This window comes from Choloepus didactylus (genome assembly GCF_015220235.1).
Source record: "Choloepus didactylus isolate mChoDid1 chromosome 11 unlocalized genomic scaffold, mChoDid1.pri SUPER_11_unloc2, whole genome shotgun sequence".
NCBI lineage: Eukaryota > Metazoa > Chordata > Mammalia > Pilosa > Megalonychidae > Choloepus > Choloepus didactylus.
In genome coordinates this window covers 4,019,473-4,027,451 of record NW_023637579.1, presented here as the reverse complement: position 1 = coordinate 4,027,451, position 7,979 = coordinate 4,019,473, and the positions used below count along the sequence as shown (strand labels likewise).

At 38.9% G+C, this 7,979-nt stretch overlaps 1 pseudogene; it reads left to right on the top strand.

Annotated features, from left to right (window-relative positions):
* Positions 1–2,279: 2,279 nt before the first annotated feature.
* Positions 2,280–6,152, top strand: LOC119524537 (annotated as a pseudogene).
* The last annotated feature ends 1,827 nt before the right edge of the window (positions 6,153–7,979 follow it).

The following is a 7,979-nucleotide window of genomic DNA, read 5'->3' as shown; positions in this document are numbered from 1 at the left end:
TAGTTGGAGTTCTCTAGGGAAACAGATTCAACAAGAGATATCTGCAAATATAAGATTTTATAAAGGTGTCTCATGCAACTATGGGGATGCATGTGTCCAAATTCCATATAGCAGGCAGCAACCTAGCAACTCCAATGAAGGTGTTCAATGAACCCCTCAGGCAATGAAATGGCAACTCTGATGGAGGTGTTCAATGAACTGCTCAGGAAATGCTTTGCTTGCTAGCTGAGGAGTAAGTGAAAGTCCTCTCTCTTCCTTAAAAATCTTCAACTGACTGGATTAAATCCAGGTGATTGAATTCTCTCATTGTGGAAGATGTGCCCTTCATTGATGTAATCAGTTACAGGTGCAGTCAGTTGACTGATGATTTAATAAACCATCCTCTTTTTTATTAACCAGCCACAAATGTCCTTGAAGTAATGGTTAGGATAGTGCTTGCTTGACCAGACACCTGGATACCATCACCTGGCCAAGTTAACACATAAACCTAACCATCAGAGTGATAAAGGGCATATATGAAAAACCCATGGCCAGCATAGTTCTCAATGGTGAGAGACTGAAAGCCTTCCCTCTAAGATCAGGAGTGAGACAAGGATGACTGCTGTCACCACTTTTATTTAACATTCTGCTAGAAGTTCTAACCAGAACAATCTGGCAAGACAAAGAAATAAAAGGCATCCATATTGGAAAGGAAGAAGTAAAACTGTCATTATTTGCTGATGATATAATTTTACATTTGTAAAACCCTGAGAAATCAACAGCACAGCTACCTGAACTAATAAACAAATTCAGCAAAGTGGTGGGATACAAGATTAATGCACATAAGTCAGTAATGTTCCTATAAATTAGAAATAACCTAATTGAAGAGACACTCAAGAAAAAGATTCCATTCTCAATAGCAACTAAAAAAGTCAAGTACCTAGGAATAAACTTAACCAAGGATGTAAAAGACCTCTACACAGAAAATTATATAACTTTACAGAAAGAAATAAAAGGGGACCTAAAGAGATGGAAAGATAGTCCATGTTCATGTATAGGAAAGCTAAACATCACTAAGATGTTAATCCTACCCAAATTGATATATAGATTCAATCCAATCAAAATTCCAAAAACTTTCTTTGCGGACTTGAAAAAACTAGTTTTCAAATTTATTTGGATGGGAAAGATGCCTCAAATTGCTAAAAAACATTCTAAAATGGAAAAACAAAGTGGGAGACTTACACTTTCTGACTTTGAAGTGTTCTATAAAGCCACAGTAGTCAAAACAGCATGGCATTAGCCAAAGATAGATATATTGATCAATGGAATTGAGTTGAGAATTCAGAAGTAGACCCCCAGATCTACAGGTGACTGATTTTTGATAAGGCCCCCAAATCTACTGAACTGGGACATAGTCTTTTCAACAAATGGGGGTGGGAGAACTGGATATCCCTATGCAAAAGAATGAATGTGGACCAGTACCTCACATCCTTTACAAAATTAACTCAAAGTGGATCAAAGACCTCAATATAAGAGCCTGTACCATAAAACTCCTAGAAGATAATGTAGGGAAACATCTTCAAGACCTAGTATTGGGAGGTTCCTTCTTAGACCTTACATGCAAATCACAAGCAACAAAAGAAAAAATAGATAAATGGGAACTCCTCAAACTTGAAAGCTTCTGTACCTCAAATTTGTCAAAAAGGTAAAGAGGTAGCCAACTCAGTGGAAGAAAGTATTTGGAAGCCATCATCTGATAAGGGAGTGATATCTTGCATACATAAAGAAATCCTACAACTCAATGACAATAGTACAAACAACCCAGTTGTAAAATGAGCAAAAGATATGAAAAGACATTTCTCTGAAGAGGAAATACAAATGGCTAAAATACACATGAAAATATGTTTATCTTCACTATTTGGGAAATGCAAATCAAGACCACAATGAAATATTATCTCACATCAATAAGAATGGCTGCCATTAAACAAACAGGCAACTACAAATGCTGGAGAGGATGTGGAGAAATTGAAACTCTTATTCATTGCTGATTGGACTGTAAAATTGTACAACCACTCTTGAAGACAGTTTGGTGGTTCCTCAGAAAGCTAGAGATTGAGTTACCCTACAATCCAGCAATTGCATTTCTTGGTATATACCCAGAAGACCTGAGAACAGTGACACAAATAGATATTTGCACACCAATGTTCATAGCAACATTGTTCACCATTGCCAAGGGATGGAAACAATCCAAATGTCCTTCAACAGATGAATGGATAAACAAAATGTGGTATATTCAGATAATGGAATACTGTCCAGCAGTAAGAAGGAATGAGGTCGTTACTTTAGAAAGTACCCAGGACAATACAGCTACTAGAGCTAATAAACAAATTTAACAAAGTAACAGGATACAAGGTTAATGCACATAAGTCAGAAATGTTTCTATATGCTAGAAATGAACAAACTGAAGAGACACTCAAGAAAAAGACACCATTTTCAATAGCAACTAAAAAATCAAGTACCTAGGAATAAACTTAACCAAAGATGTAAAAGACCTATACAAAGAAAACTACATAACTCTACTAAAAGAAATAGAAGGAGAACTTAAAACATGGAAAAATATTCCATGTTCATGGAGAGGAAGGCTAAATGTCATTAAGATGTCAATTCTACCCAAACTCCTCTACAGATTCAATGCAATCCCAATCAAAATTCCATCAACCTACTTTGCAGACTTGTAAAAGCTAGTAATCAAATTTATTTGGAAAGAGAAGATGCCTCAAATTGCTAAAAACACTCTAAAAAGGAAAAACAAAGTGGGAGGACTTACACTCCTTGGTTTGAAGCTTATTATAAACCACAGTTGTCAAAACAGCATGGGATTGGCACAAAGATAGACATATTGATCAATGGAATCAAATTGAGAATTCTGAAATAGACTCCCAGATCTATGGCTGACTGATCTTTGATAAGGCCCCCAAAGCCACTGAACTGGGACATACTAGTCTTCTCAACAAATGGGGCTGGGATAGTTGGATATCCATATCCAAAAGAATGAAAGAGGACCCCTGCCTCACACCCTACACAAAAATTAACTCAAAGTGGATCAAAGATCTCAATATAAAAGACAGTACCATAAAACTCCTAGAAGATAATGTAGGGAAACATCTTCAAGATCTTGTATTAGGTGGCCATTTCCTAGACTTTACACTCAAAGCATAAGCAACAAAAGAAAAAGTAGATAAACGGGAACTCCTCAAGCTTAGGAGTTTCTGTACCTCAAAGGAATTGTCAAAAAGGTAAACAGGCAGCCAACTCAATGGGAAAAAATTTTTGGAAACCATGTTTCTGACAAAAGACTGATATCTTTCATATATAAAGAAACCCTACAACTCAATGGCAAAAGTACAGAGAGCCCAATTATAAAATGGGTAAAAGATATGAAAAGACTGTTTTCTGAAGAGGAAATACAAATGGCCAGGAAACACATGAAAAAGTGTTCAACTTCACTAGCTATTAGAGAGATGCAAATTAAGACCACAATGAGATACCATCTCACACCAATTAGAATGGCTGCCATTAAACACACAGGAAAGTACAAATGCTGGAGAGGATGTGGAGAAATTGGAACTCTTATTCATTGTTGGTGGGACTGTATAATGGTTCAATCACTCTGGAAGTCAGTCTGGCAGTTCCTTAGAAAACTAGATATAGAGTTACCCTTTGATCTGGTGATTGCACTTCTTGGTATATACCTGGAAGATCTGAAAGCAGTGGCATGAACAGACATCTGCATGCCATTGTTCATAGCAGCATTATTCACAATTGCCAAGAAATGGAAACAACCCAAACATCCTTCAACAGATGAGTGGATAAATAAAAGGTATTTATTTTACACCCAATGGAATACTATGCAACAGTAAGAAGGAACAATGTCATGAAACATATGACAACATGGATGAACCATGAAGACATAATGCTGAGCAAAATAAACCAGACACAAAAAGAGAAATATTATATGCTACCACCAATGTGAACATTGAAAAATGAAAACAAATGGTTTATAATGTAGAATGTAGGGGAACTAGCAGTAGAGAGCAATTAAGGAAGGGGGAACAATAATCCAAGAAGAACAGATAAGCTATTTAACATTCTGGGGATGCCCAGGAATGACTATGGTCTGTTAATTTCTGATGGATATAGTAGGAACAAGTTCACAGAAATGTTGCTCTGTTAGGTTACTTTCTTGGGGTAGAGCAGGAGCATGTTGGAAGTAAAGTAGTTAGGTTAGTCGTCTTTTTCTTACTCCCTTGTTATGGTTTGTTTGAAATGTTTTTTATTGTATGTTTTTTTAAATATTTGGTTTAAAAAAAGAGTTAATTAAAAAACAATAAAAAATATGCAGAGCCCCTTGAGGAGCGGTGGGGAATGCAGGCATAGTGGGCTTCCCCACCTCCATGGTTGCTAACATGACCACAGACATAGGGGACTGGTGGTTTGATGGGCTGAGCCCTCTACCACAGGACTTGCCCTTGGGAAGACGGTTGCTGCAAAGGAGAGGCTAGGCCTCCATACAATTGTGCCTAAGAGCCTCCTCCTGAATGCCTCTTTGTTGCTCAGATGTGGCCCTCTCTCTCTCTAGCTAAGCCAACTTGGCAGGTGAAATCACTGCCCTCTCCTCTTTGTGGGATCAGACACCCAGGGGAGTGAATCTCCCTGGCAACGTGCAATATGACTCCTAGGAGGGGAATGTAGACCCAGCACTGTGGGACGGAGAACATCTTCTTGGCCAAAAGGGGGATGTGAAAGGAAATGAAATAAGCTTCAGTGGCAGAGAGATTCCAAAAGGAGCTGAGAGGTCACTCTGGTGGGCACTCTCATGAAAAATTTAGACAACTCTTTTTAGGTTCTAGTGAATTGGAGTAGCTAGCAGTAAATACCTGAAACTATCAAACTACAACCCAGAACCCACGAATCTTGAAGATGATTGTGTAACAATGTAGCTTATGAGGGGTGACAATGTGATTGGGAAAGCCATATAGACCACACTCCCCTTTGTCTAGTTTATGGATGGATGAGTAGAAAAATGGGGGAAGGAAACAAACAAACAAAGGCACCAGGGTTCTTTTTTACTTTAATTGCTCTTTTTCACTCTAATTATTATTCTTGTTATTTTTGTGTGTGTTGTAATGAAGGTGTCAGGGATTGATTTTGGTGATTAATGCACAACTATATAATGGTACTGTGAACAGTCAAATATATGCATTGTTTTTTGTGACTGCATGGTATGTGAATATATCTCAATAAAAAAAAGAAAAAAGAATGTACCCACAGTCTAGAGTCACATCATTTGAACCCCATTCAGCTCCTTCTATTTGCAGAGTGACTCTGCAGGCCTGCCCTTCCTCATCACTGAGACAAGCACCATCAAGCCATAACACCAAGGGTTTTACTGCAATGATGAAAGCATCTAGTACCCACTGAAAACTGGTGAGACAATAAATGATGCTGTGTGCTCTGCTGTGGGGATCATCATTGCCATACTTGCAATCATCACAGGGGAATTCTACCAGATCCATTACCTGAAGGAGAAGTCCCATTCAACTATTCAGAATCCCTATGTGGCAGCCCTCTAAAAGCAATTTGGTTGCTTCCAGTTTGGCTGTGCCATCAGCCAGTCCGTCACAGACATTGTGAAAGTGACTGTAGGGTGTCTGTGTCCTCTGAAATCAGGGTTTCAGACAGTTCAACTGCTCCAAAGGCTGCATTCAGAATTACAAATGCAGAGGAGATGACAGCAAAGTCCAGGAAGCCAGGAAGTCCTTTTCTGGCTCTGCCTCCTTCTCCATGTTCACCATGCTGTATGTGGTGCTCTACCCACAGGCCTGCTTCACTTGGTGAGGAGCCCACCTGCTCCAGCCCCTCCTTCAGTTCACCCTGATCACGATGGCCTTCTACACAAGACTGTCATATGCCTATCTGACCACAAGCACCATCCTGGCAATGTCCTGACAGGGTTTGCTGAGGGCATCCTGGTGGCCTGCTGCATAGTTTTCTTCACGTCTGACCTCTTCAAGACCAAGATGACACTCTCCCTGCCTCCTCCTGCCATCAGGGAGAAAATCTTCTCACCTATGGACATTATTGACAGGGACAATCACTACCACATGGTGTAGGTGCTGCCCACCTCTCGAGCTGTTTTTGTAAGATGACTGCTGACAGCAATTTCTTGCTGCTCTCCAATCTCATCAGACAGTAGAATGTAGGGAAAAACTTTTTGTCTGACTGATTTTCAAAAAGAAGGAAAAAAAAAAGTCTTACCTTGTGGCCTTGCAAAATGTAGGTAGTGCTCACCTATGTGGAAACTGCAGCAAACTAACACCAAGTGCTGGAATCCTGGATGTGCAATTGGTTTAAGAGTTCATGTTCTAGTGAACACAGGCTCATTCTGGAACAATCACTAAAACAATTCAAGTAGAGTCTGCTGGTCATTTTGTGACCAAGGAATCCCAGGCCTGTGAGAAAAAGCACAAATTCACATTGTAGTATACAATGCCAGAAATAGCACTCAATCAAGAAAATAGCCATTGAGAGGCTCCCCTCCTGCATCTTCTCTGCCTATGACACTCCATTCTCTACTGTGACTTTGGTTCAGGAATTTGTCTTCTTTTGGTTTGTTTTTCACACAGAAGGGAAGAGCAAGCTCGTTCAGTCAAATTATCCGATCCTGAATCCAAATACCTTATACTAAGGCCTATCACTTCCCCAATGTGGAGGCCAGTAACCTCAGTCCCTTGCTTTAGTGATTAGGAGACCTGATGTGGATGAGTGAAATTTTACAAAGAGCACATTTCAGAAGTAACCAAGGGTATGGGCCCTCATTTGTCTTCTTTTGATGCATCATCCTGTGATGTTAGAACATCAATTGCAGGATGCTGATACTGTGTACAACCAATCACCCATCACTTGCACACTTGTAGAAATGGTTATATTTCAGTTACTGCCATCTCCCATGAAATCCTTGTTATGTACCTACCAGGATTTCCTGTGAGGATTCAGAGATGAGCAAAGGAGTCCACCCTCTGATGTAAAGCAGCCTTCTGTACATGGGAAGGGAGAGTAAACAGGGAAGAATGAAGAGTGAATGAAACTCTTGGCTACTCAAAGTCAGCATGAGTTATAGTAGCAGATGGTCTCATGTCTGAAAGGCTGCCCTGCAAGATAAAGGAGCTAAAAAGGGTCTTGGGGAGTTGCTCTTGCTGAGCTGGGTAAAGCACTATTGTCTTGGAGTTGATCTCTAGGGCAGTTCTTGGTAGGTTCTGCTGGGCAGAGCACATGGGTTAAATCTCTGAAGAAGTGTTTCCCCTTATCCTCTATCCATAAGCCCTTCCAAGCAAGGTCCCGCTCTAGGTTGTAGTATACAGTTTATCAACTGAACCTTTGAGGAAAGAAGGAAGGAAGAAATGCTTTTAGATCTTGGATGCAAACCTTTCGAAGGGCCAAATATAACCATATGGATCAACCACAGTAATATCCTTATTACAGAATTCATCCTTTCGTTCCAACTGTAGCAAGCTATGGTTTTATATATAAATATATAAATAACATATACAACATTAAATGTTAACTATGTAAAATATTATTTCTGAAACAATTTTAGCTATATTCACTACGATTATAAACTGTCTTGACCTGTGTTATTTACATTAGCCACTTAAAAAAGCATTAATTTTTTTAATATCAACTAAAATATCATAGTTCTGTGGTAGACATTGTTTTACAATGAGAGAAATCACTTCAACTAAAGAAAACTTATAAAAACATTAAATTGTCAGTATTTTTGTAAGGTTCCATTTTGTAAAGAGAATAATATTCAAGACTTTTGTAGAATACAAGGTGAAAACTTGTATCTGCAAACTATACTTGTATTAAATGTGTTTTCTAAATAAAAGCTCATAACACAACTGAAAAAAAAAAAAAAGGAATGAAGTCATGAAACATAT